The following is a 13,191-nucleotide window of genomic DNA, read 5'->3' as shown; positions in this document are numbered from 1 at the left end:
AAGCTATTTAACTTCTTTGAGCTATTGTTTCCTCATCATCGCAATGGGTACAATACTAGTACCTACTTCATAATGTTGTTACGGGAATACAGTGGAACACTTAGCAGGTAAGAGAGCTCAATAAAATTTTGTGTAAACTAGCATGCATCTGACAACTCAGATTACTGCTCAACCAGTGTCAAGGCTTGATGCCCCTTTCCCCCTACTCTGGAAGTGATAGACAAGAAGTTGCACTTGGACTCACACAAGCTACCCTTTATAAAGGAGGACTTAGTAAAAAAGTTAGGACAAGATAAAGATTATGGGAAAAACACAAAGGAGATCATTATCCCAGCCTAATTGTTGAAACAAGAGTAATAAGCCTTTACTTTTATTAAAGAGAGGCAGGTGACCCATATTTCCAGCCAAGCTTTAAATCTTCCAGGTCTGGGTGTCCTTTAGGCTGCTTCCTCTCATCCTGTTTTCTGCAGCCTCATTTCAGGAAAATTTCCCAGCTCGGTGAACCTCAGACACAGGTTCTTGCAAGTTCTTCTTTTGCCTCTTCTTACCTGACAGTGTCTATAGGAAAATGGTCTATTGAATGAGATTATTGATAGCGCTTTCAAAGAAAGATAACTACAAATGCAGCTTCCAGGAAAAGAAAAAAAAGAGCCTTCTTATTGGAAGATGTTCAGACATAGAGGTTGGGTGTAGAACTCTACTTTGGAGTTTGTGTCTCAGCTCTACCACCTGTTAGCTAGGTGGCTGGCGATGCTAAAAATTCTCTGTTGGAAGATAATTGACTGTTTAGATGGATGAATCCCTTGCATAATAATAATCACAACTAATATTTGTATAGCAATTGGTATATCCCAAACACTGTCCTAAATGCTTTATATTTGTTAATTTTTGTTATGTTCAAACAATGTCATGGATATAAGCTATGATTGTCTCCATTACAGAACCCGTTAGGCAGGGAGTTTAAGCAACTTGCAAAGTTCAAACAGCTAGTCCATAGTGGAAGGGCTATTTGAGTTCAGGGAACTCAGTGGCAAAGTCAGTGTGTTTAACCACTGTTCTACTGTTGCTCACAAGATTTTTTATCTTGTTTATCTTTTATCTTACCAGTATTCTACCTGGGAACTCTCGTGGGCTTTGCTCTGACCTTTGATTTATTCTCTTTTAGCTCTAGATGATATTTAACTGTACATCTAATACTAACCTGCTAATAAAGTCGTTTAATTGGATGACATACACACTGTGTAGTCTTATGAAACCAGAACACTAAACATCACAACCAGCCTAGTAGTTACTTTCTAAACATATATTGCACAAGAGCTACATAAAATTCCATCAGGAGTCCCATGCAGGATTCCTTTTTTGTCTTAAGTTGCTTGAAATCTTATTCTTTGGGTAATCAATGGTCCTTCCAAAATATTACTGCATTTGATTCACTGGCACCTCACAACATAGGACAATTCGAATCTCACTGGGTTGAACCATGAGTGATCAATTCTTTAATAACTGTTCTCTAGGTTTCTAGCTATTTCTATGAATACAGTGCACTCCCACAAGTTTCTTAACTAGTAGCAATTTATAGTAATGATATTTTGTTGGGAGAAGGAATGTTACTTCCATGAGCTCTCTGGGAGCTCTAAAATTGGTCATTATCGCCAGACATTGAATCACTATGTGGTTTTTACTCTCAGATTTTCCCAGTGACTTCATCCAAGAAATACAGAATTTGGGTGTAGAAAGAACATGAAACTAGAAAGAGAAATGTCAGGTTTAGTCCCAGCTTTAGCTTTGCACAGATTTGTTCTGTTTAGTGGGTTTGTTTCATCTTCCACAAAACAAGGCATTTGACAAGTTGCAGGTCTTACACACTGGCATTCTTTCATTTATTCAACAAAAATTTACCGTGCACTTCTGGGAGTGAGCTCTGTCCTAGATGAGGAAGTCAAATAGGGAAAAAGTATACATAATTTCTTGCCCTCATGGCACTTATATTCTATAGCAAGATTATATTTCCCCTAAGCAGTCCCAGCATTATTTCTGGTCCCACATGTTCTTCCCTCTAACCAAGGTGGAGTCTGTTTCTTTCTCTTTGTACCTGGATGGTTTGTGAATGCTTCAACCAATAGAGTGTGGCTGAAGTGATGCTATGTGACTTCCAGGCCAGGTCACATTGCCTGATGCTGTGTTCTCTCTCTCTCTTCACCTTTGTGTCTCAGCCACTTGTGCAGTGAGGAAGCACAAACTAATACATGTACAGGGACCACATGAAGAGACCCATATGGAATGTAGTAAGTGCTTTCTAACTCTCGACTATTATTGCCTTAGGATGAAGTAGACAAAAAGATAATATTTCTAGCAGGAAAATAGAAATATCAGACACAATATAGTGCCTCTAGTCTTACACCAATCTCGCATCTCTGAGAGAGATGAGGAACCAGGATCAGAAATGTTAATTAACTTGTCCAAGGTCACACAGGTGGCAAGAACAGAATTTTGGTGCAAACTCCAATCTTTTCCTAGTTCTAGAGGCCCTTCCTAAATTAACAGGACTAGGCCTGTACTTCATCTTACAGGTGTATAATTTCTATACCTTTGTTTGTAAGCTTAAATTTATTTTAAATACCTCACAATTTGCTGGAAGTGACATTTCAGATATCCAACTGAAAATACGGCCATGGACTAAATAAATGAGTGGTGTTAGTAAATATAGGAATGTTGAGCAGCATGTTGCTCAGTAACTGACAGAATAAATATTTAATATTCTTCAACTCAAATATGGCATGGAAATGATATGAATGCATAGCGTTCTATGCACTAAAATGCAAACAAGGATTTCAGTGACACTGCCAACCTTTCATCAGAATCTGTCCCTAATTAAAGACATTTTCCGTAGGTGTTTCCCTATGCAGCTTGCAAGCAGGCACCCAGTCTGTCGGGACTGAGCAATTGGCATTTTACTTCCCTTCTCCCTTTCTTCTTACTTGAACTTCATTTATAATCATTTCTCCTAATTGGCAATAGATGACACGTGCAGGCTAAGAACGGTGAAGACGTGAGGCAAGAGGAAGAGTCCTAAACTGGGATAGAGGAAGCCTCGCTTCTAGACCTTGGTCTGTCTCTGACTCACCACGTGACCTCAGGGCAATTATTTCAGCTCGCCAAGCCTTAACTTCCTCTTTTATAAAATGAATCAAGGTAGTTTAGCTTTGACATACAGTATATATTTATCTTATATGCCAACTCTAGCTAATAACAGCTACCCTGAAGTCTGTGTTGAGAAATATGCTGAGTTAAATCCAGGTTAGGCAGGAAAGAACTTACTTCATGTTTGATTAGCCATGTCTGTCATGGTGAGGGAAGGTTTAAGCACATATGTTTTAAAGTAGCTATGTAATTAGACAAATTGAGAGAAGTTGAGTGGAGATTCTGAGCAGGAGAAGTATGATGAGCAAAGGCAGAGGGTAGAGTTTTGCTGCTGGTCCTTGGAGGGGAACCAGTAAACCAGCTGATGAAACTGACCCCTTTTTCCATACTTCATCCTGATGTTCTCCATTTGCATTTATTTATATGCACACATCTATTTCTCATTCTAGAGAGTGAATTGCTTGTGGACAGGAATGGTGTAGATTTCATTCTGGAGATGTAGTGAGGAAGATAGCTCAATATTTAGATTCTGAAGTTAAAAAGATTTGGGTTTGAATCTTGGCTTGGCCATTTATTAGCCGTGTCACCATTAGGATCGTCAACACTCTCTTCAAGTTTTGTTTTTTTTTCAATAGTAAAATAAATAATAATAGTACCCACCTCTTACATTTACGATAAACATAAAATTGGTTATTGCAAATAAATTGCTTGGCCTAGTACCTGGCCTGTGTTAGGCAGTTGATAAATATTAGTTATCATTATCATAATCATTATTTATTATTATTATTAATGTTCAAATGCCAAATAGCTAGAACAAAGATAGCATATGGTAGGAACATAATAAATGTTCTTTGTACAAATACATACATACATCCATGCATGAATGTATGAATAAACTGTGGAATGAAAGTTGGGAGTTCTTACATTCCAGGTCAGTTTTAGGTTCAAACCACTTCCTTTGTAGTTCCATTGAAGTAACAGTCACTGTCTAACCAGTATTGTAACTATATTATAATTGCACAGGTACTTGCTTTCTTGTCTCACTTAGGATTGCTAGATTTAATGATATGTTTTGGGGGAGTGGAAGAGGATATCTAGTTAAATTTGAATTTCAGATAAACAATAAATCATTTTCTTAGTATAAATATGCCTAAGTATTGCAGGGTATATACTTATCTGACATTCAAATTTTACTGGGCATGGTATATTCTGTGTGACAACCTGAGCCCAACTGGATAGTAACTTCTTGAAATTAGGTACAGCAGTCCCCTCATTATCCATATGAAATGAATTCTAAGACTCCCAATGTACGTCCTATACATATATGCTTATGAAAAAGTTTAATTTATAAATTATGCATAGTAAGAGATTAAAAACAACAATAATAAAATAGAACAATATTCATAATAAATGTTATATGAATGTGGCATTATTAAGTAAAGGAAAGGTGACTTAAACAAGCACTGTGATATCATGAAATAATAACAGCCGGCTACTAAGGGGCAGGGAACGGATATAGTGTGGAGACACTGCACAAAGGAATGATTCACATACCCTGTGGGATGGTGTGGGACTTGCAAGATTTCATCATGCTACCCAGAACGGTGTGCAACTTAAATCGTATGAATTGTTTATTTCTGGAATTTACCATTTAATATTTTCAGACTGAGGTTGACCACTGGTAACTGAAACCGTGGAAAGTGAAACTGCAGTTGATGTGTGTGTGCGTGTGTCGGGGGGGCTACTGTTCAATGACTTGAGTCACTTTTTTATCTGCCTTTCAGGAATGAAAGTGACCTTCGAGCCCCTAATAGTAAATGCTCCTTGGGTGTCCATGCTGTTTCCCTGAATGCGATTAGAGTCTTCTCATGGATTGAGCTAGAAAGCAGTTTAAACTTGTCACCAAAAAAAGAGGGTTGTATGATGGAGATGATTAGCTCATCCCAAGTGTGTGTGTACACACACACACATGCACACAAAATTACTCTTACAAGTTTATAATAGCTCTATTTTTAATGTCTCAAATTGCTCACCAAGGAATAAAACTTGATGCTCAAAAAAAAAAAAAATTAAAAAGGCCCTTTTTACCCTGCACCTTTGCATAACTCCTGCATAATTTTGCTTAGCTATGAAGAGATCCTAGCTGAAGAAATACCAAGTAGGTTGGTTTGTACCACAGTTGAGTGATGGAACAGCCTGGAGGTGGCTCCAAAAGAAGATGGAACGGGGGCAGTCCTAGCCACAGAGCTGTGCCTCTGAGTAGGAGGCAGGAAGTAAAGTCACTGCAGTGTTTCCCAAACCTGCTTCATCAGGAGACTCACCTGTATATTCAACAACTGCCTTCAGCAATTCTTACCATTCGGCAACACAGAGGCACATGGGCACGGGAATAAAAAGCACATGCTTTGCAATCAGAAGTGGATCTGTTCCTTGACTCTACAGCTTACTAGCTAGCTGTGTGGTCACGGTCTGTCATTTCACCGCTCTGAATCTCAATATCCAGTAAAAAGGTTATTAGAATTTTATGTATATATGTATGTATGTGTGTATGGATGGATGGATGGATGGATAGATGGATGGATGGATGGATGGATGGATGGATGGATGGATGTATTTACTGCAGAAAAGGCCACCAGTGGAAGCCAGACTCCCACAAGCTTTCCAGGGATCTGCTTGTTCTAGGGCAGCGGTTCTCCAATCAGCATTATCAGCATCACCTGGGAATTTGTTAGAAATGCAGTTCTCAGGCCCCCAGACCTGCTTTTAGAAACTCTAGATAAGGGGCTCAGAAATTTGGTCTGTTTCTACAGGACCTTCAGATGTTCTGATGCATTAAAATTTGAGAACCACGGCTCTGGGGGCTTCTGATTTAGCTAATTTTAATTCTTACTATTTTCCACATTTTTGAGGGATCGATTGAATGATTAACCTAAGTCAAGACTTTATTTATTTATTTTTCTTATTATTTATTCCTACAGCACCTGGTCTTCCTAGGTGGTCTCCCATCCAAATACTAACCAGGCCTGACCCTGCTTAGCTTCCAAGATCAGACATCGAGTTTGTTCAGGGTGGCATGGACCGTGGCTCCACTGAGGCTCGAACCCATGTAAAGCAGACGTGCTAACTGCTACACTATGGAACCATGTCCAAGACTTTAAAGTAAAAGGATATCTTCTTGATATCAGCATCTATTTAAATTCAAATCTCTTTACTGACAGGAACAAAGAAGTAGGATATTGAAAATAGTCATCAGTCTGTTAGGAAACAATCCTTTGAATCATTTAATCATATAATCATTTACTCAATACCTTATATCTCAAAGTGACCCAGGAACTGTGCTAGCTACTGGGCAACAGGAGTGAAAAAATGAGAATCAAAGAGCATAACACCCCTGGTCCCGGTCCCTGCCCTCGTGGAGCTTATAGCCAGGCAGGGCAGAGAGATGATTATAAAAAATCCATAGACAAATGTAAGAAGGAGAGACATGAGGTATTAAGAATGAGTGTAATAAAGGTTGAAATCCATTAAGGGAGGACCTCCCTGTCATTTCCCTGAGGAAATGTCACATGAGTGAGCTCTGAAGGATAAACAGGAGTTAGTGTGCAAAGGTGAGGGAAGGTCATTCCATGCAGAGGCACAAGCTTGTGCTAAATCTCATGGCAGAAAGAAGTGTCATTGGAGCAAAGACAGCAGGGGATGTATGGTTTGAGATCTGAAGTGATGAGTAAGCTGTGGCCAGACCATGTTATCCAAGAAAGCCAAGTTTAAGTGCTATGCCTTTTCCTCAAGAGCAGTGGGAAACTCTTTTTTGTTTGTTCAAAATTCAATCTGCATGCTTAGTGCCTGCTGTGTACAAGATCTGTGCCTTTACTCTTGTTCAGGGGTCCTCAACCTGGGGTGCTTTTGCCCCCCCTGGGAATGTTTGGAAATGTTTAGAGATATTTTTTGATTGTTACAAGTCATAGAGTGGGGTAGGGGTTGGAGAGGGGAGGAGTTGAACTGATATCTAGTGGAAAGAGTTTGGAATGCTATTAAATATCCTACAATGCACAGGACATCCCTCACAACAGATAGTATCCAGCCCAAAGCATCAATGTGCCAGGGCTGAGTAACTTTGGACTAAGTGAAGAAAAGATATGTAGGTGTCTATTCCAAATTTTCCTCCAAAGAAAATATCAAACAAAAACAAAAACAAACAGAAAAATCTTACTTGATATCAGTGGTTTTTCTCTAAAAAGAAAGACATACTATGAATCAGAAAGAGAATTTGGTATTAATAAAACACATGCAGACACACACACGTATAAACATATACACACATGATGGCTCAACATTTACGTCTACAGTTTCCAGTTCTATTCAATATAGGTGTGAAAAGGCATGTGACTCTGCTTCTGCAGGGCATTTGTTCTGAAAACATGTATACAAATACATAAAAAACAAAACAAAGAAACCTCTGAAGTTTGAGGAAAGGAAAAAAAGCCTCTTAGGCATTTCTCTAAGAAAAATTGCAGTAATCAAAATAGAGTAGTAACTACTTGCTGGCAGGGAAGGATAGGGGGATGGGAGATGGATTTTGAACATAATTACATCTTATCAAGGCAGTTTTGGTGCAGTCTGAAAGCCATTACCAGACTCTGTTCAAGAGGCAGACAACAGTATTTGCACAGGAGGCATCTGCTGAGGCAAGAGAGGAAAACTATCTCCTTAACTCTTTGGTTTGTGCTAGGTGAAGCCAGCAAAATGCACAGTGACTTCAGCGGCCTCCCTATGCCGTTCTATTTTGTTTCAGTTCATTTGGCAGCCTGTTTCTTGGCTGTGTTTATCCTGCTTTCCCTCTGATCACTCAGTGGACTCACCCAAGCATAACAGTCTTTGAACAGGCCACAGAGATCCACTGGCCTCTTCAGAACCCAGGACAGGGCCTTCCAGAGGAAAAAAAGAGATTGGAGCACAAGAAGGAAGGGAACACAGCAGCCACCACAGCAAAGACTAAAAAAAACCCAGACATATGTCTGCTTTGGCTTTGGGCATCTGACCAAATTACTAATGCTAATATGTCGGCAGCTGCTGGGGCTCCTGCTGCTGCTGTAGTTGAAGCTGCCACATGCGGTCTCAGACATTGGACCCACAATTCTTTCTCTCTTTTCTATTTTATAGATGGTATTCTGGTATTAGCTACAAAAAAGGAAAATGAGGGTTTCGAGGCAGGAGAGATCCCGTTAAAACCTAAAAAGTCTTGCTGAAGGAGGGGAATTTATCACTTCCTAAGGTCAGGTGGAACTGGAATGTGCCTTTCTTATCTCACTTTTACAATCAAGGATCCAGGTGGAAGAGGAAGACCTGAGGGTTTGCGTCCATCTACGCTTCCATTGCTTTGCTGAGTCCATTTTCTCAAACTCGTTTTGGAAAGATAACCCTTCTCCAGACTATCACTGGAGTCAGGTACTCGATTCAGATCTTGAATATCATGCTGAGAGCACTGCCATGTCAATTTTACAGTGGACTTGAAAAATACTCAAGTTTCATCAGGGATCAGAAATACCAAAGCAAAGGAATGACTTTGCCCTCTTCTACTTCCTAAATAGTACCTCTTCCAATAACTCGTAATCTATGCAAGGTTAAGAGTGTAAATTGTCTGTGTCTTAAGTTTCTTCATCTCTAAAATGGGATACTTCAAAATGGAGGCAAGTTATTATCAGTATACAGGTTCGTGTGCATAAGGCATTTAGAATAGTTCTAAGAACATAGTAGGGACTGGCACAAATTACTTGTTTTACTAATACAAAGAGACTTCAGGCAAAATCCAGACTAAGCACATCTATCCTGGTAGCTGTCACAGCTTTTCCCACCACTGCCAGTGATTAGTGGGTGCCTTAGGCCATGGTGATTTCTATACGCTCCCCTCTGCTCTCCCTCACGCACACACACACACACACACACACACACACACACACACACACAGCCCCACACGCACGTGTGCATGCACATACACACTGCCCACAGTTGTTTGGACCAGGGATGAGCACAGAAGCAATCCATGGTCTGGACATCACTGTATGAGAAGGCCTGGCAGAAGAACAAACAAACTAACTTCTGCCAAAGTAAAGATGATTCACGAATCAAACTCTAGCTCTAGGACTTTGAATTGGTAAATATGGAGCCCATCCATACGCTAATGAAGCTGGGATTCTGAGGAATAGAAATACCTAGGAGAAGCTCTCGACATGCAGAAGTCACAAGAAAACAGAAGACAGGAGTAACAGAAGCTAAGAGGTAGAGAGAAACACAGAGTAGTGGGCAAGCAAGCTAGTTGGCAGTGAGAGCAGAAGCAAAAATTTACAAAGATGGTACAAAGAGTAGTCAGGTCACCTTCTGGATGGAGCGCTGGTGGGAAGATCTGCATAAGTCCATTGCCCAATTCTAAGTTGCTTTGGCTTCTCCTCCTATCTCTCTCAGGCCCATTCATATCTGGGTTTCTGTTGTGAGATCCCTGTCTCCCTGCAAATTAATTTGCCTTTTTTCACTTGGTCTGAGTCTCTTCCTTGTGACCAAACAAGTAAAGTAAACCAAATATCAGTATAACTATATAACAGTATATACACTGTAGTTTTGCATGTGCTGCCTTCTCTTCTTCGTTCTTTGTCCATTTCTTATTTATTGGCTACATTTTTCAAAAAGATGGGCTGTGTTCTGATTTGTGCATTATGACAGTAACCATTTAGGCTTTTATAATCCCTGGGCACACAGGATCATAAATAGGCACTTACTATTCAGTGCTTTACAGGGGGCAGTGATATACTTTAGAAGCAAACAGCTGTTATCACATTTTATTTGTGTGCTCATTATTCACAGATGTTGAAGTTCAGCTTTTGAGCAATATTTCTTAGTTTCTGAGTTTCTGAGTTTCTTTTCTTTTTTTCCCTCTTAATTCTAAGGTAGGTTACAGCATGGTGTAGGAAACAGAGCTTGGGCTCTGGAGTCCAGGAGACCAGAGCTGAAACTTTATTTCTTTAAATCACTTGAATTCTTTGAACTTGTTACTCCCAGAGATGTCATGAGAATTAAATTAGTAACCTTATATAAATGGTTATGAACATTTAATAAATACTGGATTATGAACCTTATATAAATGGTTATGATCATTTAATAAATACTGGATCCCTCTCACGCTTCTTACAGGATTAGGGTGCTTTGGGTTGTAAGCAACAGAAAGCAATTCCAATTATCTTAAACATACTGGGAAATGCACTGTATAGATACAGGGGCAACTTACAATTCAACGGAAGAGATGCAACTAGGCTTATGAGAGATTCGAAGTACTGAAAAGACAAAAAGAACATGAGTAATATTTGGTTGACATGTTTATAATACTTAAACAAAATTTATAAATATTAGGAAGGTATTTATAAAGTTCTATAATGAAGAAAAAAGGAAATAGTTAATGAAAATGATGAGTTAAGTACCAGTGTTTTAATCAGAATAACAACCTACAGATTAAGATGACTTTGGGATTGCTAACATGAATTAAGTGCTCAAAAATGTCAATTATAAACATAATAGTGAAGCAAATAACAGGTCCATGTTCCAGTAGGATTGTCTAATTGATCAGATTCTACAGATTTTCTTAAGTACTGAAATAATTGTATGTATAAAAATCTGGGAAAGAGTATCTCCAATATTACTGTTATTATTGAGATTACCATTAAACCTAGGTTTCACCAAATGCTATTTACATAAATTTTAAAACATTTTAAGAAATATGCAAAACTTCCCTGGCATGTCCTCTTGATTCTTCTGCCCTCTCACATCCAAGTTTTCCTGCTACTCAGCTTGACATCGTGTGGAGAATATGTCCACCCAGTACTTCTCAGATTGTATCTCTTCCATTTTTTGAAGCTAATGTAGACTAACTGGGGGGTCTCTTATTAATCTCATTTGTAGATTTCCAGAACTTCCCCCAAGTTAGCCCTTCTTAAATGAAGCATCTAACCCTAATGATAGTAATTAAGATGGTGGGGTCACACATACGAAGCATGGCTGTCAGTGAGCCAGCCTGAATGAGAGAGACAGGTAAACGGATCTGCAAGGTTGAATAGTGGTTGAACATGTGTTCCAGAATCAGACTACTAGATCTGAGTTCCAGTTTCATCATTTATATGTATGTGAAGTTCAGAAACCTACCTGATGTCATGAGTCTCGATTTCTTCATATATACAACAGAAACAATAAACTCTTTGTTATAGGTTGTTGTGAGGACTAAATGAGCTGACCTATGTAAATATCTTAGCATTGTACCTTGAACCCAACCATTAAGGTGTGGGAGGCAGACACAAGAAAGTAGCTATTACAATTGTTATTACAACACATTTTGGTGACTGAATTTTAATTCCTCAAAAACATGGCATTAAAATGCCAAGACTATTAACTCTCTTAAAATACAGACTTTTTTTGTGGGGGCTGTCCTAGTTGGAGATACCAAAGGCTAATTTAGAATTTCATTGAAGAAAATAATGTAGTTTTTTCTTCTATTTTGAGTATGTCAATTCTAACATAGAAATTGCAAATAAATTGAGGTTATTAGTTCCAGAAGAAAGTCTTAAACTCTGCTCAAAGCATTAAATGCATCTCAGGTAGAATACAAACTTGGTATCAATTTCAGTCCTAATCTAGTTATATAAAGAGAATTTTAAAAAGAATTCATATGCACTCTTAGCCTTTAATGTAAAATTTGGGTCTGAATTTGAAAGAGATATTCTTGTTTTAGGAGAGTCTCGGATTTAAGATTTAAAGAAGGCACTTTGTCCTCCAATCATAACAAATATTTTGCCTTATGAAACATGAGTCCATTCACCCTGGGCTGGAGTCACTCTTTTATACTACATTAGGCATTTAGGCAGGGGTCCTAATTCTTTCAAGTCAATTCTTTTCAGACTGCAATATTTTTCATCTACTGCTTAGGGAGACATAAGACTTGGGGAGAGCTAGGTCCATGAAAGCTTCGTCTGAAAGACTCATTTTTTTGTGGGCACTTGTATATAAAGAACATGACTGAAATCTGGTGATACGTGTTTGTCAAATAAGTATCTATGTCTCAATGGATGGATAGATGGCTGGCTGACTGGTCAATGCATAGATGACTGGATGGGAGAATGGATAGGTGGGTAGGTGGCTGGCTGGCTGGCTGAGTGAGATGCTGGCTGGCTGGGTAGATTGATAGATGGATGGATGAGTGGGTACGTGGGTGGATGCATGATTAGATGGGTGAATGAATGAGAAGATGGGTCATAAAATAGATATTTATATTTTTTTGTTGTTGTTCTGGCTGTCCAGAATCTAATCATGGCAAAGTACTGTGATGATTAAAACTTTTTCTCCTCTTAGAAATGTGTGTATTCTTAATAAATGGAAAGCAAGTGGAGCCGAATTCCCTTTGTCTCCGTTCTGGCAAGTTTAGGGGCAAGCATTTACTTCATTTTGGCTAATCAGTCTCTTGTAGCATTTGGAATTTGAATAAGTGCTGCAGAGTGTGGTGGGGTTTGGAGGAAGTCATCACCTCAGTAGCAGAGGTGGCCCGTGGGTCTGTGAATGGACCTGTTCCTGCTCTGATTCCTATGCCTAGCCCTCCAGAGGGTGCCTGTTGTCTTGGCCTGTTTCTGCAGCCTTCCTGGTTTCCTCATAAATTCTTTTTTGCTTAAGTCAGCAAAGTTGTTTCTGTTGCAATCTAGAAGTCTGACTGATACAGATATTGAGGAGTAACTAAGTTCTAGGCACAGCCTAAATTCTTTACAGGCATTAATTTATTTGATATTTATAATAATGCTATGAGTAAGTACTTTCATTATTTCTGTTTTGCAGAGTAAACACAGAAAGCTTACACAATTTCCCAAGATCACATAGCTGCTAAGAGCAGAGCTTGCATTTGAATCCTGACTCTAGAGCGTACTTAACTCTGCATTCCTAACTATTTTGCAGTATTTCTTCTGCATAGAAGATAGAAGGAGGAAGAGAAGGAGGGAGAAAGAGAGGAAGGGAGGGGGACAGAGACTA

This window comes from Pteropus medius, unplaced genomic scaffold (genome assembly GCF_902729225.1).
Source record: "Pteropus medius unplaced genomic scaffold, Ma_sr-lr_union100, whole genome shotgun sequence".
Classification (NCBI taxonomy): domain Eukaryota; kingdom Metazoa; phylum Chordata; class Mammalia; order Chiroptera; family Pteropodidae; genus Pteropus; species Pteropus medius.
The sequence above is the reverse complement of the archived record's forward strand: the minus strand, read 5'-3'. Positions refer to the sequence as shown.